The sequence below is a fragment of the Macaca nemestrina genome, chromosome 9 (assembly GCF_043159975.1).
Source record: "Macaca nemestrina isolate mMacNem1 chromosome 9, mMacNem.hap1, whole genome shotgun sequence".
NCBI classification, from domain to species: Eukaryota; Metazoa; Chordata; class Mammalia; order Primates; family Cercopithecidae; genus Macaca; species Macaca nemestrina.
The window spans coordinates 92,945,838-92,972,577 of record NC_092133.1 but is presented as its reverse complement, the minus strand read 5'-3'; the positions used below and the strand labels follow the sequence as shown (position 1 = coordinate 92,972,577).

The 26,740-nt window shown below is 40.6% G+C and overlaps 1 pseudogene; it reads left to right on the top strand.

The window, feature by feature from the left end:
* LOC105467703 (transmembrane protein 161B-like) overlaps positions 1–26,740 on the top strand; it is a 101,049-nt pseudogene that overhangs the window by 28,867 nt on the left and 45,442 nt on the right.

Sequence of the window (26,740 nt, the reverse complement as noted above, 5' to 3'; positions counted from 1 at the left end):
CATTAAATTTTCAGAAAGAACATGCAGCCTAGGTCCTTTGCATGCACAGTTCTCAATAGGGTTCATGCTTCTATGAGAATCTAGTGCCCCTGCTGATCTGACAGAAGGCAGAACTTCAGGTGGGAATGCCAGTGATAGGGAATGGCTATAAATACAGATGTAGCTTTGCTTGCGCACCTGTTGTGCACTTCCTGCTGTGCAGCCTGGTTCCTAACAGGCCATGGTCTGCTACCAGTCCATGGCCTGTGTTGTGGGTTGGGGCCCACTGCCCTAAGAGACAGTGGCAATTAATCCAGGTTAAATGTGATGATGTCTTTAGCCTAGGATGTTAGAGGAGGAGGCAGTGAGAAGTGGTCAGAGCCTGGATTTATTTTATCTTTTTAAAAGCTAACAGAACTTGCATATAGATTAGATTGTGTGTTGTGGAAGAAAGAAAGAAATCAAGGATCATCATATTAAGAGGACAAAGGAGGAAAAATGAACAACTCAGTAGATGCTTAAAGAAACACTGTTAAGAGGCAATATCCATTTCAGATTTAAAAAAAAATTCTTTGCAAATTGAACAGAACAATTGAAGTCCCAAAATGATCAATAAAAACATCTTACTGATTTTGTCCATTCAGCCACTCTCTTACCAGATTAATGAATCTTTGTTGTATACAGCCTTAGGTTGGAGCAAACACTTGCCATGAATTGAGAGGGGCCCGCGTCACTATGGTATAAATCTTAAGAGAACAGCAAAAGCATGTTCGTCTTCAGAGTACTTTGGGGACACTCATAACTTCAAGTCATTGTTAAAAATTCTGAGACAAGGGAATTAGGAAGATTGACCTCCCCAGTAAGCTATGAGTCATGAGAATCTTTCCATAAGGAGAGCTAGCTAGGATGCAGGCATTCTGTGGCAGGTAGAGTTCGGGTGAATCTGCCAGTCCAGCCGAGAAGCCTTGTCTAAGTGACTGTTTTCCTCTGCAGTTCAGTCATCTGACTGTCTGGTGTTCTTTGGCATCTACTTAACCATCTGGTCCCCCATTCTTATTGCACTAAATATGAGAGGACAGGTAAGTATGCCAGATTGGAAGTTTGCCTTCTGTGTCTTGTGATAACAATGTTTCTCCATGTGTAGGCAAGCAGGCTCTCTGTGTTTTGCAACTGTATTGAGGTTCAGTAGAGGCTGGTGCTACCTGTTTCTATCAGGATCTATCAGGAGGTAAACCAAATTAAAGAATCTGGAAGATGTCATCTAGTCCACAGAAATGGCATTTTAAATTTAAAGTATTATAAAAAGTCAACCTAAACCCCCTTACTTACCTGGCATGTCCACATTTTCATAATAAATTATGTGTTAATTGCACATCATACTGATATGTACACTTTATGGCCCTTTGGAAACTGGAGCTATTTTGAGTTGTTCATAATCCAGTGATTATATTGGTTACAGCTTTGATGTTGTACTCTGATTAGTAGTTATCCTCTGTTGAGTCATCTGTGGAAGTTAAATCTAACAGCTCTATGAACCAGTATCTCTTTGAACTAGAGAGGCTGAGATTAAAGGTCTTTATACTCACTTGAATGTCTTTTTATTTTTTTCTTTTATACTACCTTTTTCTAGTGCATGAGATTGAGCCATCAACTGTGACAAAATGGATCATGGAATCTCACAGTATCAAGTTTGGATAGAAAGGAGCTTGGCAGTCTTGTGGTCCACACCTCCTCAGTTTACCAAGGAAGCTGTGCAAGCACAGGTCTCCAGGTTCATCCCAGAGACCCCCCCCTGGGGTTGCCCACAGCAGTCCTGTCCTTAGACCCCCAAAACAGGCTGCTGGGCCCTATGTTTTAGGGACCTCTGCACTGGCCCTCCTTCGCTGGGTGTATTTCTCTGCACAGAGTGAAAAGCTGTGATGCACACAGCCCCTTCTAGTGTGTTCTCTGGGCTCCCAGGAACCCAGGCCTCTTTCTCAAACAGCCAAATGCCCATTACCAAGGCCTGCTTGGGCCTCCTTCCAGATGCAGGCCAGATTGCACAACTCTAGGTCCGAGGGGCAACTGTTTGCAAGGGGTGTGCACTGAGTAGATTGATGTTTGCACTGGTGTTTCCACCCATGTTTAAAGGAGGATGTTCATGCTGGGGCACAGAACCCAGTGGAAAGGGAAGAACAGTGGGTCAGACTTTAATTGGTGTTTCCCACCCAGGAATACATATTTTAGGGGCAGGTCTGTGCATGGCACAGCTGTCTGCTATCTCTGCCTCACTTACTCTGCAGAAGTAAATGAAACCCCTGGGTTGACTGCAGTCTAGACTGTGTCCAGCAGCTGTTTTTTGTGAGGTAGCCCTGAGTAGTGTTGCTTGCCTTTTGACCTGGTGGCTCAATTGGCTAATATCCCAGGGTGCAGAGGACCTCCGCTGAGGGTGCTAAGTGGGATGGACCTGTCCTGCACGAGTGGGTGTGCTTGCCCTCTAATGCATTTTTGCTTTTTGTAAGAAAAGAGGACAAATGTCTAATGCGCTCTTCAGTTCTTTTCCAAATTCAGACAATAGAGGAAATTAGAGGAGATTGAATAAACCCAGAAGATTGTTGTGTAGCAAAATGAGCATTTCCAACAAAGAAACTGTGTGTGTTTAAAGAAAGCAACTCTATTTTAAAGCAGTATGATTAAGCCCCACAAAACAAAGTGTCGGCTATAAGACAACAATCTTTTGGTAAGGTACTGGGGCTTAGAATATCTGTTTTGTGCTCTCTTCCTTCTGGTTCAGGGTTGATCTGCTATGATAAATATTTTATTTGGGGAATTTTTTGGTACTGGACAATAAACAGGGCCACAGCTGATTGCCACAGACAATTTTCTAATTTAGAGGACAGTGACAGCTGACAGGATGGGTCACTTGGTTTGTGATTGGCAAACTAAGCCCATTTGTCGAGGTTTCTAGGTTGGTGAATGCTCAGAAATGAAGGGTATTCTAGAAAAAACTGCTTTTTATAGGCCCAGCACGCTTCCGCTGCACAACTCTGCTATCAAAAAGACTTTTATTATTTTTTTTTTTTAGACAGAGTCTTCCTCTGTTGCCCAGACTCGAATGCAGTAGCAAGATCTCTGCTCACTGCAACCTCCACCTTCCAGGTTCTAAGTGATTCTCCTGCCTCAGCCTCTGGAGTAGCTGGGATTACAGGTGTGTACCACCACGCCTGGCTAATTTTGTATTTTTAGCAGAGATGGTGTTTCACCATGTTGGCTAGGCTGGTCTCAAATTCCTGACCTCAGGTGATCCACTGGCCTCAACCTCCCAAAGTGCTAGGATTTCAGGTGTGAGCCACCATGCTTTTAAAATTACTATTTGAATAATGCTTCTGATGTTTGTTTTTTTTTTTTTTTTTTTTTTTTTCTTGAGAGTGAGTTTTGCTCTTGTTGCCCAGGCTGGAGTGCAATGGCGCAGTCTTGGCTCACTGCAACCTTTGCCTCCTAGGTTCAAATGATTCTTCTGCCTCAGCCTCCCAAGTAGCTGGGATTAGAGGCATGCACCACCACACTTGGGTAATTTTTTATGTTTAATAGAGATGGGGTTTCACCGTGTTAGTCAGGCTGATCTCAAACTCCTGACATCAGGTGATCCACCAACCTTGGCCTCCCAAAGTGCTGGGATTACATGCATGCACTACCACACTTGGCCAGCTTCTAGTGATTTTTATAAACCATTTTTTGTAGTTCATTAAACAGTAGGTTTTTGGCAAATAAACATGGTTATTTTAATGCTCTACAATTAAACTGTGTAATAGCAAATGGTATTTTTCACCCAGAAGCCAGAGATTTGACACACAAAACATTTTCTCTATTCATAACTTTTTTTTGAGATAGAGTTTCATTCTTGTTGCCCAGGCTTCAGTGTAATGATGTGATCTCAGCTCACTGTAATCTCCACCTCCCAGGTTCAAGTGATTCTCCTGCCTCAGTCTCCTGTGTAGCTGGGATTAAAGGTGCCCACCACCATACCCAGCTAAGTTTTGTATTTTTAGTAGAGACGGGGTTTCACCATGTTGGCAAGGCTGTTCTCGAACTCCTGTCCTCAAGAGATCCACCCCCCTCAGCCTCCCACAGTGCTGGGATTACAGGCGTGAGACACTGTGCCTGGCCTATAACATCTTTAACCTTCAAAAAGATGCACTGTTTCTGCTGGGGGGTTCTTATACTAATTTGATTAAAGAATTCTTTGTTTTGTCCATGATATTTGGAGTTTTTCTCAGGGGGGAGAATGCAGGTTTTCTCTTGATGGTAAAGGAAAAGATAGACTGTAGAATTAGAATTCTTCTTTGCTGTCAAAGAGTCTTTATCTTCTGTAAAGAATCTCATGATATGGTATGTGAAACCCAACCAGACAACACATTAGGAAGTTCCAGTTGAAGTTTCTGAAATCAAAGAAGCCATCTGCATCCTTCCTCTCTAGAAAGTATGCCACATTTATGGTATCTTAAAAGGAACCCTGTTTTTCCTTGTCTCTTCTCAAGCTTATATGTATAGTAAGTTAAAAACTCAGATTGTATCTGTCCTGATTAATGCCAGTCAAACCCTCAGCTATGGAAAATATGTGATAATGTTTTTCTGTAGGGGACTATGTGTTTTTTCCCCCAGTAACATATCTGTGAGATTTAAGTTTCCCCGTAATGGGTCCCCAAGGCAAATACTTAAAGGTAGAATATGACTAAATTCTTTTTAGCTCACTGCCTCCCCCAAAGTTGCCTACTGATAGAGAGTTGGAGAGATGAGGAAATCTTGATCCAAAATTAGATTAGGAAATGTGTTTATATTTTCTGCATGCTTTTCTCAATGCTTTTGACTTTAGTAGTGGTAGAGGGAATGCCATGTTACTTGACCTCTGTACAAAAGTCAGGAGGCTTGGCAGGGTTTACGCCCCAGGCAGTTAACCTTTCGCAAATCCCTTTACCTGCATTAATCTCCCAATCAGCAAAGTCAGAATAATACCACTCACCCTAATTACCTGAGAGGATTCTGGAAAATATATAACAACCTGTGGAAAATCTAAAACACGCATGCTCTTCTTTTTCCTGGAGTGATGAATTTTTAAACCTTCATGAATAGAAAGATTGCTGTGATTTAAACTCCAAATTCTTTTGGCTACATAGTTTTAACATTTTATAGGTTCTAAATTGGATGTTTCTCAGCAATCATTGTTTCTCCATTGATTACCTGCATTCAAATCATCTGGGTTGCTTGTTAAAATGACAACCACTCCACCTGCAGGCAATCTCTCTCCCTCTCTCTCTCTCTCTCTCTCTCTCTCTCTCTCTCTCTCTCTCTCTCTCTCTCTCTCTCTCTCTCTCTCTCCCTCCTCTCTCTCTCCTCTCTCTCTCTCTCTCTCTCTCTTTCACACACACACAGAGTGAATTTGGAACCTCTGTGTGTGGCACACCAGCAACTAAATTGTAATAAATCTTCAGGTCATTCTTTCCTTTAAACTTTGAGAACCACTGCCCCAAAACCCCTAAAGACTCCATTAGAATGTTTTAGCTGTCATCGGGTGTTACAGGAGAAGATGATACACTGAAGATACAGCTGAGAATGTCAGTGGAGGAGAGATTTGAAGGGAGAATCTGCCTAAGGTCAGGAGAACACTTGTTTTCGGGTTAAGTTCTGTGGTGTGGGGCCATGTTCGCTTGCCTTAGCATCCATTCTTCTTCACCCTTTCCTAATTGTTCCCATATGTGCTGTGACTTTCTCCCTTATTCCTGGGGAAAACTTAATCCCATCCCTTCTGTAGTGATTGGTTCATGAAGCCAAGAGACATGGGGACACATTTGTCAGGGGCTTCTGGGATAGCAGCAAGTGTGCTCCTAAAATAATCCATCAGAGAGACAGCTTTCTCCTCTGAATGCTGTGGTTGCTACTGTGATGCTGGGAATGGTTCAGCCAAAGGAGGAAAACCACCCTCAAAATCCTACTGCTGGCATGAAAGATAGACTAGAAGACAAAAAGGCAAACAAAACCAAAAGTCTTTTTTATTGCTTTATTATTTGACAAGTAAACAAAACCTAAAAGTCTCTGTGTGATTGTTGACACCCTGTATAAAGCCAGCTTCAAAGCCCAACCCAAATGGGGCACTCAGAGAGTGTCTGCTGTGTGTGACTTGGCATTTTGGGCAGCTCTTGCCAAGGAAGTTTCTCTCCACCCAAGTGAGGCTGTCAAGGTGTTTCCTTAGCTTCACAAGCACGTGGTCAGTCAAGGAAGTAAATGCTTTTTAAAAACAAAATCTTTACTATAGCATATTTAACTGTTTTACTACACCTAAAGTTGCAGATTGGTTTACAAACCTTGTAAAGAATGATTTAGTGTTGCGATTATTAGTTTTTTAGGCAGTAACATCCTGGAAAATGTCTAACGGGCATGTCTTAAGCTTATTGGAATTAATCTCAAATACAATATTGAATAGACTCAGTCCAGTTTTCCTCAAGTATCATATTTCAGAAACCCGAGGCCTGTCTGGTGAGGAGCAGTCAGCCTCATCAAGGAGGAATTCCCATCAGTAGAGGCTTGCCTTTCTGTTTGAAATAACATTGTGGCATATTTTTGTACAGTTTTCTTGAATATTGAAGTTGGCTGAATTATTTGTTGAAGTCTAATTTCCATTCTGACTTTTAAACTTGTATATTTTGTGGAACAGTAAGACTCACAAGAAGTAACATGCTGTGTTTCTGGATGACATTCTTATCTGAATACAAAGCATGATGAGATGAGCAAAGTTAACATGGCAAGATTTCCTGGTTTCTCCCATACCTGTGACTATTGTCACCTGCACCCTGGGGTCCCCCATTCATGTATATTTCTCTTCTTGAAGCCTCCTGACATCAATCCCTGTCTGAGGCAATTTCTAGAACAAAAAAAAAAAAAGTGAAAACTATAACAAAAAGCCCTCTTCACTGATAATAAAAAAAGAGTCAAAAACATGGACTTGACCAGTGCTAGCGAGGTACGTTCTCATAGCCTATAAATATTTGGGATCTAAAATCAGAAAACTCAGGCGTCCATCAGACAACAATTTTGTCACAGAATTGCTTGTCATTGTTACCTGTAATACCAACTTGTTTTTGGTTTTCTTTTCCTAATTAACAAATGAAAAATAAAGTAGATTTTTTAAAGTTGAAAGCTACTTAAAGTGGTTTCAGGTTCTTTCTATACGCAGTGATGAGCACAGCACCTTTATCAAAATTGCCTCTGGATTCTCTTGAATCCTTCCAAATTAAAGTGACCCGAATCTGATTTCTTTTCTATTCAGTTAAAATTGTAACGGTGAAAGTAGGATTTGAACTCAATTACCTAATGCCTAAATCATTTATGACATTGAGTCTATTGTCCATATTAGCCATGCTTGTGTTATTTCTGAGCCTCAGCTTTTCAGGTGTATGAAGGAGATAATATCCTTGGATTTTTTATGGAAATTAAGGAAAATAAGGCATGTAAATAAGACTTTGTTGTTTATTGAAAAATTACTGTGTGTCAGACAGAATATATTTATAAAAATATGTTTTTACTGTACTCAATTACATGCATAATAACTTTAGCGTCAGCTCATTCAGTAATCTGCAACCTCAGGAAACAGGCTTAGAGAGAAAGAATCAGCTTTTTGGCCAGTCAGGGAACAGAGTAGCTGGAATTTCCCCTGGAGTCAGACTCTAAGCTGTGAGTGTCCTCACTTTGTGACTCTGGATAGCACCTACAGCGATAATAAACCAGGCATCTGAGAAATGGTTAACACTCCTGAACATTTTGCACTTAATAAATTTTATTTGAAGTGACTTAACCTGCAATGCAATTTAATTTTTAAACAATAAATGGAGAGTAAGAAGGAATAAGCAGAGTTTGTGCTTGAACTGCAATCTTGTGTCCATGAGCCGAATCTTTCGTATAGTAAAGCAGGTTTCAAACAACAGTGTTTATTTTTTATGTACATTATGAAAAGTCAAATGGTGTTTCTGGTTTTAGATCCTTAAGGAATCGCCACACTGTCTTCCACAATAGTTGAACTAATTTACACTCCCACCAACAGGGTAAAAGCTTTCTTATTTCTCCACAGCCTCTCCAATATCCGTTGTTTCCAGACTTTTTAATGGTCGCCATTCTAACTGGCATGAGATGGTATCTCATTGTGATTTTGATTTGCATTTCTCTAATGACCAGTGATGACGAGCTTTTTTTCATATGTTTGTTGGATGCATAAACGTCTTCTCTTGAGAAGTGTCTGTTCGTATTCTTCATCCACATTTTGATGGGTTTGTTTGATTTTTTTCTTTTAAATTTGTTTACGTTCCTTGTAGATTCTGGATATTAGACCTTTGTCAGATGAGTAGACTGCACCATTTTTCTCCCGTTCTGTAGGTTACCTGTTCATTGTGATGATAGTTTCTTTTGCTGAGCAGAAGCTCTTTAGTTTACTTAAATCGCATTTGTCAATTTTGGCTTTTGTTGCAATTGCTTTTGGTGTTTTAGTCATGAAGTCTTTGCCCATGCCTATGTCCTGAATGGTGTTGCCTAGGTTTTCTCTAGGGTTTTTATAGCTTTAGGTTTTACATTTAAGTCTTTATTCAATCTTGAGTTATTTTTTTTTAATAAAGTATAAGGAAGGGGTCCAGTTTCTGTTTTCTGTGTTTGGCTAGCCAGTTTCTCCAGTACCATTTATTAAATAGGGAATCCTTTACCTATTGCTTGTTTTTGTCAGGTTTGTCAAAGATCAGATGGTTGGGCCGGGCGCGGTGGCTCAAGCCTGTAATCCCAGCACTTTGGGAAGCCGAGACGGGTGGATCACGAGGTCAGGAGATCGAGACCATCCTGGCTAACACGGTGAAACCCCGTCTCTACTAAAAAATACAAAAAAAAAACTAGCCGGGCGAGGTGGCAGGCGCCTGTAGTCCCAGCTACTCGGGAGGCTGAGGCAGGAGAATGGCGTAAACCCGGGAGGCGGAGCTTGCAGTGAGCTGAGATCTGGCCACTGCACTCCAGCCCAGACAACAGAGCGAGACTCCGTCTCAAAACAAACAAAACAAAACAAAACAAAACAAACAAACAAACAAACAAAAGATCAGATGGTTGTAGATGTGTGGTGTTATTTCCGAGGCCTCTGTTCTGTTCCATTGGTCTATACATCTGCTTTGGTCCCAGTACCATGCTGTTTTGGTTACTGAAGCCATGAAGTATAGTTTGAAGTCAGGTAGCGTGATGCCTCCAGTTTTGTTCTTTTTGCTTAGGACTGTCTTGTCTATACGAGCTCTTTTTTGGTTCCATATGAAATTTAAAGTAGGGTTTTTTTTTTTCTAGTTCTGTGAAGAAAGTCAATGGTAGCTATTGATACAAGTCAATAGCATTGTATCTATAAATTACTTTGGACCATATGGCCATTTTCATGATCTTGAATCTTCCTATCCATGAGCATGGAATGTTTTTCCATTTGTTTGTGTCCTCTCTTATTTCCTTGAGCAGTGGTTTGTGGTTCTCTTTTAAGAGGTCCTTCATATCCCTTGTAAGTTGTATTCCTAGGTATTTTATTCTCTTTGTAGCAATTGTGAATAGGAGTTCAAAAATGATTTGGATCTCTGCTTGTCTATTGTTGGTGTATAGGAACGCTTGTGATTTTTGCACATTGATTTTGTATCCTGAGACTTTGCTGAAGTTGCTTATCAGTTTAAGGAGATTTTGGGCTGAGGCGATGGGGTTTTCTAAATACACAATCTTGTTGTCTGCAAACAGAGACAATTTGACTTCCTCTCTTCCTATTTGAATACCTTTATTTCTTTCTGTTGCCTGATTGGTCTGGCCAGGTCTTCCAATACTATGTTGAATAGGAGTGGTGAGAAAGGGCATACTTGTCTTGTGCCTGTTTTCAAAGGGAATGCTTTCAGCTTTTACCCATTCAGTATGATATTGGCTATGTGCTTAACAGAAATAGCTCTTACTACTTTGAGATATGTTCCATCAATACCTAGTTTATTGAGAGTTTTTAGCATGAAGTGGTGTTGAATTTTACTGAAGGCCTTTTCTGCATCTATTCAGATAATCGTGTGTTTTTTGTCATTGATTCTGTTTATGTGATGGATTATATTTATTGATTTGTGTATGTTGAATCAGTCTTGCATCTCAGGGATGAAGTCAACTTGATCATGGTGGATAAGCTTTTTGATGTACTGCTAGGTTCATTTTGCCAGTATTTTATTGAGTATTTTCATGTTAATGTTCATCAGGGATATTGGCCTGAAATTTTCTTTTTTTTGTTGTGTTTCTGCCAGGTTTTGGAATCAGAATGATGCTGGCCTCATAAAATGAGTTAGGGAGGTGTCCCTCTTTTTCTGTTGTTTGGAATAGTTTCAGAAGGAATGGTACCAGATCCTCTTTGTACCTCTGGTAGAAGCCAACTGTGAATCCATCTGGTCCTGGACTTTTTTTGGTTGGTAGTCTATTAATTACTGCCTCAATTTCAGAAGTTGTTACTGGTCTATTCAGGGATTTGACTTCTTCCTTGTTTAGTCTTGGGAGGGTGTATGTGTCCAGGAATTTATCCATTTCTTCTAGATTTTCTAGTTTATTTGCATGTAGGTGTTTATAGTACTTTTTGATGGTAGTTTGTATTTCTGTGGCATCAGTGGTGATATCCCCTTTGCCATTTTTTATTGTGTCTATTTGATTCTTCTCTGTTGTTTTCTTTATTAGTTTGTCTAGTGGTCTACCAATTTTGTTAATCTTTTCATAAAACCAGCTCCTAGATTCATCGATTTTTTGAAGGGTTTTTTGTGTCTATATCTTTTTCAGTTCTGCTCTGATCTTAGTTATTTCTTGTCTTCTGCTGGCTTTTGAATTTGTTTGCTCTTTCTTCTCTAGTTCTGTTAATTGTGATGTTAGGGTGTTGAATTTAGATCTTTCTCACTTTCTGACGTGGGCATTTAGTGCTATGAATTTCCCTCTAAACACTGCTGTAGCTGTGTCTCAGAGGTTGGGATATGTTGTGTCTTTGTTGTCATTGATTTCAATAACTTATTTATTTCTGTCTTAATTTCGTTTTTTACCCAGTAGTCATTCAAGAGCAGGTTGTTCAGTTTCCATGTAGTTTTGCAGTTTTGAGTTAGTTTCTTAATCTTGAATTCTAATTTGATTGCACTGTGGTCTTAGAGACTGTTTGTTATAGTTTTTGTTCTTTTACATTTGCCAAGGAGTGTTGTACTTCCAATTGTGTGGTCGATTTTAGAATACATGCTATGTGTTGCTGAGAAAAATGTATATTCTGTTGATTTGGGGTGGAGAGTCCTGTAGATGTCTCTTAGCTCCACTTGGTCCAGAGCTGAGTTCAAGTCCTGAATATCCTTGTTAATTTTCTGTCTCATTGATCTGTCTAATACTGATAGTGGGGTGTTAAAGTCTCCCACTATTATTATGTGGGAGTCTAAGTCTCTTTGTAGGTCTCTTAGAACTTTCTTTATGAATCCGAGTGCCCCTGTATTGGGTGCATATATATTTAGGAGAGTTAGCTCTTCTTGTTGCATTGATCCCTTTACCATTATGTAATGCCCTACTCTGTCTCTTTTGATCTTTGTTTGTTTAAAGTCTGTTTTATAAGAGACTAGGATTCCAACTCCTGCTTTTTTTGCTTTCCATTTGCTTGGTACATATTCTTCCATCCCTTTATTTTGAGCCTATGTGTGTCTTGGCACATGAGATGGGTCTCCTGAATACAGCACGCTGATAGGTCTTGACTATATAGTTTGCCAGTCTGTGTCTTTTAATTGGGGCATTTAGCACTTTTACATTTAAGGTTAAAATTGTTATGTGTGAATTTGATCCTATCATCATGATACCAGCTGGTTATTTTGCACGTTGGATGATGCAGTTTCCTCATAGTGTCACTGGTCTTTATATTTTCGTATATTTTTGCAGTGGCTGGTACCAGTTTTTCCTTTCCATATTTAGTGCTTCCTTCAGGAGCTCTTGTAAGGCAGGCCTGGTGGTAACAAAATCCCTCAGCATTTGCTTGTCTGGAAAGGATTTTATTTCTCCTTCACTTATGAAACTTAGTTTGGCTGGATATGAAATTCTGGGTTTAAAATTCTTTTCTTTAAAAATGTTGAATATTGGTCCCCACTGTCTTCTGGCTTTTAGGGTTTCTGCAGAGTATCTGTTGGTAGTCTGATGGACTTCCCTTTGTAGGTAACCCAACCTTTCTCTCTGGCTGCCCTTAACATTTTTTCCTTCATTTCAACCTTGGAGAATCTGAAGATTATGTGTCTTGGAGTTGTTCTTCTCAATAACAACTTAGTGGTGTTCTCTGTATTTCTTGAATTTGAATGTGTTCTTAGTGGTGTTCTCTGCATTTCTTGAATTTGAACGTGTTCTTAGTGGTGTTCTCTGCATTTCTTGAATTTGAATGTTGGTCTGTCTTGCTAGGTTGGGGAAGTTTTCCTGGAAAATATTCTGAAATGTGTTTCCGACTCTCTCCCTATCACTTTCAGGGACCTCAGTCAATTGTAAGTTTGATCCATCCATATTTTTTGAAGGGTTTGTTTGTTCCTTTTCTTGTCTTCACATCTTATTTCAGTAAGTTGACCTTCAATCTCTGATATCCTTTCTTCTGCTTGATAGATTTGGCTATTGATACTTGTATATGCTTTACGACATTCTCATGCTCTGTTTTTCCACTCCATCAGGTCATTTATGTTCTTCTCTAAACTGGTTATTAGCAGTTCCTATAACCTTTGTCAAGGTTCTTGGTTTCCTTGCATTGGGCTAGAACATACTCCTTTAACTCAGAGAAGTTTGTTATCACCTACCTTCTGAAGCCTACTTCTGTCAATTTCTCAAACTCATTCTCTGTCCAGTTTTGTGCCCTTGCTGGAGAGGAGTTGCAATCATTTGGAGGAGAAGAGGCACTCTGGTTTTTGGAATTTTCAGGATTTTGGTGCTGGTTTTCCCTCATCTTCATGGGTTTATCTACCTTTGATCTTTGAGGCTGATGACCTTTGAATGGGGTTTCCATGTGGGGGTTCTTTTCATTGATGTTGATGTTATTGCTTTCTGTTTGTTAGTTTATCTTCTAACAGGCCCCTCTTCTGCAGATCTCCTGCAGTTTCCAGGAGGTCCACTCCAGACCCTATTTGCTTGGGTGTCACCAGCAGAGGCTGCAGAACAGCAAAGATTGCTGCTTACTCCTTCCTCTAAAAGCTTCATCCCAGAGGGGCACCAGCCTGATGCCAGCCAGAGCTCTCCTGTATAAGTTGTCTGTCAACCCCTGTAGGGAGGTCACTCCCAGTCAGGAGGCACGGAGGTCAGTGATCCACTTGAGGAGGCAGTCTGTCCCTTAGCAGAGTTCGAGTGCTGTGCTGATAGAGCCTTCCTTGTCAGGATCCGCTGCTCTCTTCAGAGGTGGCAAGCAGGGACATTTAAGACTGCTGAAGGTGTGCCCACAGCTGCCCCCTTCCCCCAGGTGCTCTGTCCCAGTGAGATGGGAATTTTATTTATAAGCTCCTGACTAGGGTTGCTGCCTTTCTTTGAGAGATGCCCTGCCAGGTGAAGAGGAATCTAGAGAGGCAGTCTGGCCCTGCCACTTGGCCCCCCACTCCTTGCACTTCCTGGATGAGGTGACACTCCATCCTGCTTCTGCTCGCCCTCTATGTGCTGCACCCACTGTCTAACCAGTCCCAGTGAGATGAACAGAGTACCTCAATTGGAAATGCAGAAATCACCCACCTTCTGCACTGGTCTCGCTAGGGGCTGCAGACTGGAGCTGTTCCTATTCGGCCATCTTGCCAGCCATTTTATGAACTTTGAGCAACCAGCTATCATACGTGTTTGGCATTTCTTTGGCTAAAGAGAAATCTAGGTTGCTTTTGTCTGTCGTCCTATGTGAATTTTGAGTCACAATACTTCTGTAATGGTTGCGACCTGATTTCAATGAAAGGTGGAAACTGAAAGAAGTCCTTATTTAAATGTACAGATACTTTTCAGTGTCCTCAGAAGACAAGCCCTACCACTTTGCTCAGCAGTAGCAAAGACATCTCTTGTGTGGGTGCAGTGGCATCTTGTCATCTTCTGCTTGCTCTGCATTCATTTCCCTTTCTTCTGATCGTAGGCCCTTAATCCCTTGCCCTCTTTTAGAACATACATTCAAATGGTGCTGGTTCTACCTCTGTGCCACTTCTGGGGTCTGGATCTGTGGCCCAAGACTAGTCAACCAGGTTATCCATTTGGAAAATTGTGAGAAAAACATGAGGCAGCTTCTAATCCACAGCTGCTTAGTATTCCATAGGCTTTACATGGTTTTGCTGGTTGCTAATTGTAGGGTCAAATTGACAAAGAAAAGAATAATCAGCTCAGGCACGTTGACAACAGCTGACCAGCTAGCTGACCCAGAACACTTTTTATGGAGTCCTACTGGGAAAAAGGAGTCAGGCTGGCAAGACCGGGGGAAAGCATAAAGAGAAAGCAGATAAGATATAAGTCTGCTTTTCTTCATGGTTTAGAACATGTAGCCCTCCTGCACCCAACTTATCACCAGGCACCTGCAAGTTAGCTCAATTGCAACTTTGGTGTTGTCAGTACTGCACAAAGCCCTCTTCAGCACATAGCATAAGTGCTATCTTATAAAATCTCCAGCAAGCCTTCGTTTCATTGCAGTTGGCTTCTCTCATGCTGATGTGCTCATTGCTTTCTTGCAACATATTTTTATATTTTCTCTAATAAGTCTACCTTTCTTTATCTACAACTGTCTTGGTAAATTCTTTTGCCCCTGCACCACCAGCCCAGATATTTGTTGGGCTTCTCTGCAACACTTTTTTTTTTTTTTTTTTTTTTTTTTTGAGACGGAGTCTCGCTCTGTCGCCCAGGCTGGAGTGCAGTGGCGCGATCTCGGCTCACTGCAAGCTCCGCCTCCCGGGTTCACGCCATTCTCCTGCCTCAGCCTCCTGAGTAGCTGGGACTACAGGCGCCCACAACCGCGCCCGGCTAATTTTTTGTATTTTAGTAGAGACGGGGTTTCACCGTGGTCTCGATCTCCTGACCTTGTGATCCGCCCGCCTCGGCCTCCCAAAGTGCTGGGATTACAGGCGTGAGCCACCGCGCCCGGCCATCTGCAACACTTTTTATATACCTGTCAAGAATCCATAATATCTAAGTAGGCTCTGCGAACATCCATTCTGTATGATTCATTTGGATAAAGTTCCAAAGCTTGCAAAACTAATTTATGATGTCTGAGGTCAGGAGAGTAGTTATGCCTGGGTTGAGGGACGATGAGTGAGAAGTGGAAAGGGTATGAGGAGGCAGCTTCTGACTTTTTAAAAATACAAGTGCCGTCCACATGTATTCATTTTTTGAAAATGGAACACCATTTGAGATGCATGTATTTGATCTGTGCTGTTTTTGTATGTATATTATACTTCTAAAAAGTTTACACTAAAAATAGCCCATAAGATTGTAAAAAAAGTTTGTCTCAGCCCAACTTTTATTAATACTAAACTCAGACAAGAGGAGGAAAGAAAGACAACAAATCTAAGTACTACATGTCTTCCATATGCAGGCCTTGAGACAGAAGCTTTCTTCACATTTGCCCTGTGAGCCCTTTAGGTTATAATCACATCTAAGTTTTGATTTGCTTATTGAGAATTCCCTGTTTGTTTTTTTAGTGTGTTTTCTTTAACAGATCAATAATAATCATATCAATATGTTTTTGACTCTCAATGGAATACTTCTGAATAAATTTTTCAGTGGGCTGCTTATGTAATAAATAATCTAGAAATTTATTTCAACACACTGACTTGGCTATTACTGCCATTTGGGTGATATTTGAGGTCATAGAAGAATGGTACCAGCACTACCACTGGAGATAGAGGAAGGAGACAGAAAGAAACAGCCCAGATCCTAAGGACCACCAGCATTTGCAGAATGGATAAACAGCCTTCTTCCTAAAAAAGGAAGCACAGATCAGCAAGACAGAGTGCCATGATTGCTCTGTAAGAATGCTCGAATATTTCAGTCTTTTTTTAACTTTACAAAAGTTAAATTGCTTTCGCATGTTTTAAAATTCCATCTGCAATTTCAGGGTAGGGCCAGAACAATATATTGACTGTGAATTTAGTAACACCAGAGTTTATCTGATTAAAGAATTTTGTCTAAAAGATGCCTATAAATATTTTGTATAAAATTTCAGAAATTGGCTGATAAAAAGACTTCCCTTTTTTCTCTATCAAGTTCATAAAAAGCTAAAACGTAAGAGGAAGCAACAAAGTATGGACATTACTTGCAGTCACTAATCAAGAGAGTCAATATGGCTGGGAATATGCAATGTTCTCAAACATTTTGCAGCTAGGTTATTCAACCTTGCAGTATATAGAAACTTGCAAGTTTTATAGGGTCATTTGTATAGATGAAAATTTTATCGAAAGACTATCTCTGAAGTTTCCTTCTCTTCTTCACCTAAACACAGCATTTTGTTTCTATGACCTATCAGTGACTATGCCAAGAAGCAGTGTAATTTCTACCACATAAGAGAAACATCCTTTTTGCATCCTCCACAAATATTTAAATTTCATTTGTATACCACCTTCAGACAGTAATTTGTTTTACTATTTTTGTTGTTGTTGCTTCAGCCCTGAGCTTTTTCTCCACATCCTAATACAGATTAATGTCTTTTAGTTGCTGTTAAATTTGTTTACTCATCCTTTGTCATATGTATAATTTAAATGATTAATTAAAATTAATAAAATGTTACATCTTTATATTGAAAGGATGAAAAATACCCTAGATGAAAGATTGTATGAAAGCTTGCTTGAAAAATCCCCTAGTGTTTTTTCTAAATCACATACTTTTCTCTATTTTGTGGCTATAGAACTCTTTAAGCAGTAATTTCACAATTCTTAGAAAAAACTTTGAACTGTGCTTTCATCATAACACTGTTCACCGTTGCTTGAGGCCCATTGGTGGATTAGTGTTTTTCTAATAAAGGACGATTATCTGAGACTTGGTATAGATTTTCGTGCACCTTCGCTCTTTTGCTGTGGCATGTTGTCACTGTCACTTCTGCATCTTCTTTCCTAAATGTGTGACTTCTCCTTAACCTTCATGATGGTCGCTCTCCTGGCAGCACTTACTTCTGACCATTAATTCCTTCTAAAAATTTTGTGTCTTTTGCTCCTGAAGCATAATTCTTTTGTAGCTTTCCTTACTGCTGTTTCATTAGTTTATTCTCCATCGCTCATCTCTTAAATTGGGCTGAAGAATTTTCTCTTCAATTTTTTTGTACTTTAAAAATGTTTTACTTTCTCTCTAGTTTACATCATATATACCAAGGCTTCAAAAACAACTTCCAAATATATATCATTAGCACAACACTTTATGGTTGCCTACAACTCAATTTACTTTGAAAGTGGAGATAGATCTTTTTTATCTTTTGTCTTTCTTTAAACACTTAATAGAATATTGGGCATGCAAATATTAGGTAGAAGAAAATTATACATCAATTAAATTTTAAAAATAATTTCTATATCAATTTTAGGACTGTATTTTAATGAAATATTTTCCAGTGATTCACTGGAAAAAATGAATGCTGTAGATATTTTTTCCCCAGATGTGTATTTGTACTTATGTCCTAATGACCAACAGACCATCCTCAAAATTGATCCATTTTTAACTCAAGCCTCTAAGAGACAGAAGTGCATGTTAGGGATTTAGATGACATTTTAAACAATAATTGTTTTCTTTATTCTTGTGGGACACACTGATTTTGAGCATAAGTCTGTGGAGTAGAGGTAAGAAAATATTTGGAAATTTTTTTTTCTTTTTTTTTTTTTTTTTTTTGAGACACAGAGTCTTGCTCTGTCACCCAGGCTAGAGTGCAGTGGCATGATCTCAGCTCACTGCAACCTCCACCTCCTGGGTTCAAGCAATTCTCCTGCCCCAGCCTCCTGAGTAGCTGGGATTACAGGTGCCCACCACCACATCTGGCTAATTTTGGTATTTTTAGTAGAGACAGGGTTTCACTGTCTTGGCCAGGCTGGTCTCAAACTCCTGACCTCGTGATCCACCCACCTCGGCCTTCCAAAGTGCTGAGATTACAGGCATGAGCCATCGCATCTGGCCTGTTGGAGCCTTCTATTGCTAAAAGTGAATATTCCATAGAGCTAAAGAAAGATCTATGTTTTTAGCATTAAAAAACAGAGCTGCATTTAAGTTCTGTGGAAACAGAAGATATTGGAGATATTAGTTAAAAATGACACGGTAGATGTTATGAAATTTGTTTTAAAGCATTACTCCCAGTTATGTCTGCCAAATTACAACCTAAAACACATTTTTTCAAATCAGCAAAGCTCTGAATTGAGAGTCTGTAACAATAAAAGAGTGCCATAAGCGCTCTGTGAAGCTATGGATAAGGAAATGAACCTCACGTTTCCTTAGAAACATGCTGTGTCTCTTCCTGAGGGGACTTAGGGAAGCCAAAGATGGTCCCTGAGATTTACTTTGTTTAATAGAAGCGTGCTTTAATACATGTTGTTCACTGCTTTACTCAATTTTAGAGTGATCTGTGGTTTTCCTCAACGTGTATTTGATGTTTCTATAGGGCAAAGTTCTGCCACACAAAAATGGCATAATTGAAAGTGCATTATATTTCAAATGGGGTAGAAATTAAGTTGCTTCTTAGATCTGAGCCATTTGATCCCTTCCTTCATCTCTATTAACTTACAGTATATAAATATCACTAGTGGACTCTGTGAGGTGGGTTCAGACTGATGTTGGAGGGAAGATGCTACAGTTCCTGCCTCTGCATTTAAGTGCATAAGTGTCTCACAGGAATGGCCAAAGTGTCCCACTCTGGGAAAAGAAGAAAAAACTGGCCAAAGAAGGTTTTCTTTTGTCTGATACCCTTTAAAAAATTCCAACGTAATATATTTAACAGATTTGTTGTACTGAATTGTTTTCGTGTATGTGTGTGGTTTGCTTGATTTTGAGATTTCATAGTCTTTTAAAAAGACGGAGGTGTGTGACCTTCAAAGCCTTTTTCTCATTTTTATTAGTAGGTGTTGTCAGCTTGAGTACTTTCCATGCAGAGCCTATCTTGCATACCACTTACTAATCTCTTTGGTTATGAGACATTTAATTTTGCTTTAGGGGTAGAATTTTCTTGATGCCTATGAAAAGTAAGTTAAAAGACAATGTCAACAACAAACTTCACCTCTCTCTTTCTCTCTCTCTCTCTCTCTCTCTCACACACACACACACACAGACAAAGACACACAAATTAGGCATCTTTTTTTCTTCCACCTGTTTCACACAAGTATTCTGGCACACGGTGCATACAGAGTGTAATTCTCTCTCGTTCATGGCTTGGAGCTTCCCCTGTATCCCCCTACTCTGTAGTGACCTATTTGATGACACTGGTGACCGTACGGGGCCACAGGTTGGATTGTAACTTTGTGTGAAGCACAGAGATTTTGTTCGTGTGTTTAGTTTTTTGCATCAATATGAGACCTGAAGGATTTTAGAACTCCTGATAGAAAATATTATTCAAAGCCCATAGTGTTAAGTGGCTGGTAATATTAGACCCGAGTTTGGGACTGTTTTCTTAAAACATATTGGACTTATCAATAAAATATGGTTTTAGTATTAGTCCAGAGACGTTTATTACTAACAAGCAAGGCTCCATGCCTGCACTGGTTCCCAGTCCGAATGCTGGAGCTCCATAGAGCCAGGACAGCTTAGGACGGCCTGCTGGTGTGCCCTGGCAATTCTGTCTTAGAGGAGCTGTTCTTTCTGCTCCTTGTGGTGTGACATGCCACAATACATATAACCCCCTGAGCCTATGTATATCTGACAAATTGAGGATATAGGGCTTGATTTATTTAGAGTTTTGCCAGGTAACACATAAATGTGTCTGGTATACTCCCCTGAAAAGATATTATGGTTATGTTGAGAATTACAATAGTGAGGAACTGGGTACTTCCTGCAGATCTCAGAGCTCATGGAAGCCTCCCAGAGGAGGCACCATCTCAGCAGAGATCTGAGCTGGTGCTACCCATGCCAAGGGAGGCCAAGCTGAGCCAGGGACACAGAATATGGTATGTTCTTAGGACAGGGCCACAGCCAACCAGGCAGGCAGGAAAGAGCAGGTGGTAGGGAGAGTGGCAGAAAAGAGAGAAGAGGAGTGCACAGCACCTAGACTATGGGGGTCTTTGTAAAAGACAGAGCAAGAAATTTGACTTTTCCTGAAGATGGGATGGAGAGCCTATGGAGAGCTTCAGCAGGAAAATGACATCCTCTGATGTTCATTATAAAAGCTGACTCTGACACTCTGTGGGAAATAGATGGTACAGGGGAAGGAGTGGAGGCAGGGAGGCCAGGTGGCTGGTGAAGACTTGCATTTGGGAGTCAGATGGAGGAACATGGCTCTGTATAGGATGATAGCACCTGTGGAGATACTGGAGTAGAAGCTGTCAACTGAAGAATCACGAGGTTCAAATTTTGGAAACAGCTTTCTTTCTCATGAAGGGTTACAGACTGAGGGTTGGCCGTCCTGCTGGCTGGGAGGCATAGCTGAGAGGAAGCACTTGGAGGGAATGGAAGTCAATACAGAAATGCATGCTGAGTGGGGTGGCCAAATATACATATTTAATGAGCTATGGGGGAGTTACAAATATTTATGAGAAGAGAAACCTGTTCAGGAACAACTCTTAATGCCTCTTCATTGATTGCATGTTTTAAAAAATGGCAGCATTAGTGTGATCTGAGGTGGAGTTTTTAGCCCTCTGACATCAAAAGGTAAAGTGAAGGACACCAAAACCCTCACTCATCCTTTGAGAGTCAGCCAAAACACATCCAGAGATGGTGGTCACTGTTTAGAAAGAAATGCATTGTGTGACTGGTGAGCTGTCACTTGGAAGCAGTGAAGAGGAAGAGGAGTCTGGTAGCAGCCTCAGATGATTGGCTAAAAATGATGAAGAAATGAGTTATATATATATATTTCTTTTTTTCCAGAGCTGGTCTCTGCTTTCTCCTTAGGAAGGAGTTTTGGTTAAAGGCTGATAAGGAAGGGGCATACTGAGACACGCTTGACCTCCCATCTGTTGGCCAATAATTCAGTTTTTAAGGTTTCTCTGGAATCCTCTTGGCCAAGAGAGGGGTCTTTTCAGTTGACTAAGGGACTTAAGATTTTATTTGTATTTCTCAAAGGTTAGGGAAAGAGAAGAATCAAAGGCATCTTCTAGAGTTTTGCCTAAGCAAGAAGCTGGGGAGGTAGTAGAGCTTTTGGCCAAGATAGAAATCACTTAAAAAGGAGGGGGCATATGGGAAAACCATGCCTCCATTCTAGCCATATCAGTTGCTAATGTAGGTGATACCAAGAAGCAGCAGAGCACCCATGAGTGTCTTCATGAGGTTTGGATCATGATGGGATAAAATACTGTGTGTTTGGTACAAGAGAAGCCAGGAGGTGATATAATTAGTGCTGAAAGGTGGACTGTGGAGTGGCTTCATTGCTCTAGTGAGGAAAGAGGAGCTGAAGGGAAACAGGTGGAAGAGGCAAAGCAACTGGTTAGGTTTGTGTAAGTACACTCCAGGATGTTCCCACAATAATAAAATCCCCTAAGGTTGCATTTCTCAAAACGTATCTCTATTATTAAGTGTATGCCTCTGTATTTTGTAAACTGCTGTCCCCTCTGGTGTGATTTGAAGACCAACTTTATTTTTGACTTTGTACGTATCAAACTTAATAGGACTTGTCCTACTAAGGAATAGTGAGGAACCATGAAATCCAGTAAAATGTGATGGACTGTTTAGATTCCCAATCTTCTATTTATGAATGAACTCTGCGTTGCTTATTAACTGAGCACCAAGATACAGCAGCTTTTGGTTTATTAATGATGCGTCACTGGTTGCTCACATAGCATAGCTGCAGTGTGCTGGAGGAATAGCAACATTCCTTGAAAACAGTCCAATTATTTCATTTGTCATTTTAAACTGTTACATTTTAAGCAAAATAGAAAAAGACAATAGTCAGGAATGTAGTAAAATGTGTATGAGATAAAGTCAGACTAGGATTGCTGGGCTAAAAATTGAAGCTATTTTATACAAATTGTAAGGCTTGTAATTGATGAAAATAAAAGTTATTAAAATTATAGCAAATCATAATATAGAAAATATTAGTAAATTATGAAGTAGAAATTAAAGCCATTGTCTACTAAGCATATAGGTCTGCAAGAGGATGGCTTGCTTGAGCCCAGGAGTTCTGGGCTGTAGAATGTGACACTGAAAGGTTACTGGCGCTAAGCTTGACATCAATATGGTGATCTCCTGGGAACAGGGGACCACCAGGGTGCTTAAGAAGGGGTGAACAAGCTCAGGTCAGAAACAGATCAGATCAAAACTCCTGCACTGATCACTAGTGGGCTCACACATGTGAATAGCCACTTCCCTCCAGTCTGAGCAATATAGCCAGACTCTGTCTCTCATAAAAATTTTATTTAAAAAATATTTATCTATGATACCTTGAAACAGTCACAGACTCTAGCATTGGAGAGACCTGGATTCAAATCTTGCCTGGGCCCTTTACTGTATGACATTGGATTGAACCCCTGAGCTTTATTTGCTTCATTTGTGAAATGGGAATAATCAGTATCTCTATTGCAAGGGTTTTGAAATAATATATGTTGGAGTACCCAGGAAGGGGTATGGATAGAAGAAAGTAGAAACTGAAACCAAGACCCACCTCTCACTTATGCCTGAGGGCAGTGTGTCATTGATGAAAAGACGAAGTACTAGGGAAAAGGGGGAGAAAGTGAGAGTTGATTTTAGACTAAATTTGAATGTGTTTATGATTTGGAAAACTTTTGTTGGAAATTTGGAGTGATTGCAGAGTGTGCTGGTGAATCCTCCTGTGCACCCAGGAGGATTGTGTGTGTATATAAATAAAACACTAGTCTCAGATACATGTCTAATTCTGTCATACGTGTAGAGCCTGTGCCTATCAGTAAGCTTTCAGGACTGTGCTTTCTTCATATTTGTGTCTCTGAGAAGTAAACAAGAGGTTGATATGCAATAAGTGTTCAAAAACTGCTGGTGGAAGGAAGGCATGATTGTAATGGTTGTAATATTATTCATTTTATAAAGGAAATAAATCAATGTTAAAAGTAGATAGCATGATTTTAACTTTTAAATTTGGACATTTTTTACAATTTTCATTGGTGTTACCATGATATCTTCATTAAATCTTTTCTTCCCCAAGAACATCATTCTATTAAAAAAACAATGAAGTTTGGTGTGTAAAGGCAGTAAAAAGAGTGACAGCAAGAGGGAGGGAGGGAGAGAGAGAGAAAGAGAAAGAATCTTGGGGGCTGTAAGCTGCTGCTAAATTTCAGCTGCAGATGTAAGAGTTAAAGAAAATATCAAGAAAAATGTCTCATAAAGTGGCTCCCTGGATTTTTCTGCTCTGGGAAGGCTGCCTGTGGGATGGATTGTGGCCAGCCTGCAGGGGTCAGATTCCTGGTACGGTGTTCTAGCCTCTTACTTCATTGGCTCCAGCTAAGTGATTTTACAGTCAGAGCTGTTTTAAGATCAGTGCAAGGCACTGTACAGATATTTGTGGGTGGAGAAGTAGAATTTGAGGAAGGAAGAAGCGTATGCTTAGTTTTGAAGTGTTCGTTCCATGGCTTCTTGGGCTTCTGGTGAAATGGAACGTGTGGAATTAGGAGCACAGCTAACTATGCTAGGCAGGGCAGCCCTGTGAGGCAGGTTCTTGGTTTTACAGAGAGGGGAAGTGAGGCACAGAGTTAACTAACCTCTTAAGTGTTGCAGTCTAAGGCACAGAGGCATAGTTCCAGGCAAGGTTCATCTGAATCTTAAGTCCTCACTCTTTGCCACTGTGCTCCACTGCTGAGACTGTCCCTGTGAGTCCTGCCACTCTCCTCCCCTGGTCCATATGCACTGCTACTCAGTGAGGCCGAGGAAGTTAATGGTCGTGTCCCCAAGAGGATATCTCTCCCCTCCTAAGAATCTTTCTCATACATCTCAATTCTGAGATACAGACTGAGAAGCACCTCAGCAAATCCACTGCATGGAAGGCAAAACAACCTTGATTCACAGCAATGACCACAAGCAAGGGAAGCCTGGCTATGAGCACAGTCATAATGTTGTTCAAGGTTGGGGATTCAAGTGTTCCATGTCTACCTGAACATCCTCACCTCCTGCTGACATCACCAGTGAAGGTCCTCTACTGATTGATATAAATCATTTTCAAACCCAGCAATGCATTGATGACTGTTAATTCCATGCTCCTCAAACTTGTCCTGAAATGCCTCTAACAGGGTAAGAGAAAGAGAAGATACCTCAATATGTATCCCACGGCATTGCATCCCAAAAATGATACTTATTTAAAGACTCATTTTTAGGTAAAAAGAAATTATTCAAATGTATTCTGAAAATGTTATTTGTTTTAATATAAAATGATATATTCTCCAAATCTTTAGGTGAGATTGAAGATCCAGGAGGTTGATCATTTGGTTTTATGCAGCTACCCACAGGAAGTACTCTAATTTAGGATCCATGAATCTTCAGGTCATACTGGCCTTTCAAAGGACGTTCTGAATGCCCCAATAAGTGGTTGATAAGAACTTTTCAGTGAGATAAAATAGCTCTTATTCAGGATATGTTCGTGTGTATACACATTCCATGACTTCTGTTCTCTACATTTTCATTAATTCCATGTAGAAAAGTACAGGCTGGGGACCCTGTCCCTCACAGGGTCACTGCCATTAAAACCTGTGGGTAACCACTTGTCTTTAGCACCTGTGAGGCCCGTGTTGGGGGGTGAGGAGTCTATCAACAGCAACAACAATAACTAGATGTCTCCAGCTTATGAATTCTGCCATCTGGGAGGCTACAGAAACGACTGAGTGCCAAGATGGTCTCCAGGACTTCCAGGACTTCCAGCTCTGAAATTTCTTTTCTCAGTGATAAGGATAAAATAAGCAAATGGCCTTGGCAGTTCCACTCTGTGTAATGGAGGTGGCCTCATTCCCTCCCCATCCCTGCAGAAGCAGTTGAAACTCTGGAGCACAATTTAGGCTAAGAATCACCCGCTTCTTCCTGGGGCCCTGACTCAGGCAGGCACCCAGTTCAGCAGTTTGATGTGCAGTTATGTGAACAACATTTTTCATGAGTGATCATCACCCCTTTTCTCTTGTCTATTTGGGCACTAAATTGCTGGTGAACATCCTTCATGATCAAAGAGCAATATCTGAGTGTGTCCTGAGTAAAGTTCTGTAAAGATAAGAAGCAAGACTTGCCACAACATTGTAAGATAAAGTTTACCTGCATCAATTAATTAAAATAGAAAATAGCCAATGGGCATTGTACACAAAGGAATGATGCTTGTGTTGGAGCATGATGAAGACATGTCAGCTTTGTCTCAGCACTAACATCGCTATTAACACTTGCTATCTGCCACTGATCAGCAACCTGTTCCCGATGTAATCTGAGAGTTCCATAGCACAGCTCAATTCTTCCACCTTTCTGAGAAGAGTAGTGTGTAGGCCTTCTGCCAGTGGGAGAAAGTTGCACTCTTTGGGACTCAGTTTATTCTCAAAACTCATTCAGAAGTCATCACATGTCACTGTTAGCTACGTCCAAGATGTTTGAATAAGAATTTTGGTTATAGTCGATAGTCTAAAAAATCAGTTAGTTATGGGTAATATGTGTGGCACTTACCATGTGCCAAGAATCTTGTAAAGTTTTTTACATTTAGTAATTCATTTAAGTCCAACAGTAACCCTACAAGGTATATTTTCCTCATTTTAAAGAGGACAAAACTGAGGTATAGTGGTTAAATAATGACTCAGTGGCAAAAGTGGGATTGGAGTCCCAACAGTGTGGACATGATTGCTTTGGATTGAATGTTTGTGTCTTACACCATATCCCAATGTTACAGCTCTAACCATCAATGTGATGGTATTGAGATTGGGGCCTGGAGTAGATAACTAGGGTTAGCTGAGGTCTGGAGGGTGGAGTTCTTATTATGGGATTAGTGCCCTTTTAAGAGGGACAGTAGAGGACTTGCTCATGCTCTCTCTCTCTCCACACACAAGAAAGAGCACAGAGTGAGAAGGAAAGGGGCCCTCACCAGAACCTGACCATGCCATCACCCTGATTGCAGACTTCCAGCCTCCAGGATTGTGAGAAGATAAATATCTTGGTTTAAGTCACCAAGTCTGTGGTGTGTTTTATGGCAGCATGAGGTAACCCAGATGATGCTTTTCACCACTGTGTGGTCCAGCCTTTCATGGAAGCTCTCAGCTCCTCAGCCTTGCAAAAAACGTTTGCTGGTCACTCTCTTTGGTCCTTTCAGATGCTCTTTCTTAGTGGTACCTCCACCAGGCCCTTGACTTCATCCTTTTCTGTCAGAGAAAGGGTGAGTAAAATACCTCCTCCCTATGCATCTGCTGTGGGAAGTGTGGGTAACTCACAGATGATGCCACAGGGCATGTATTCAGGTGCCACAAGCAGCAGCGAATGAATGAAATGAAATGGTATTTATCCATTCCGGGGCTTGGCTCTGCATGGCCAAGAGAAGAGCTTTAGCTGTACCTCAACCCAGTCCTGGAGAGGCCAACAGGACATAACCATGGGGAGGAAACCCATCTTTTAAGGGCTCCTCGCTCAGATGGTGACAAGGTGAGGTGGTCATCTGTCCTGTCTTTATCAGTATCTGTCCTAAATACTGTGCTCT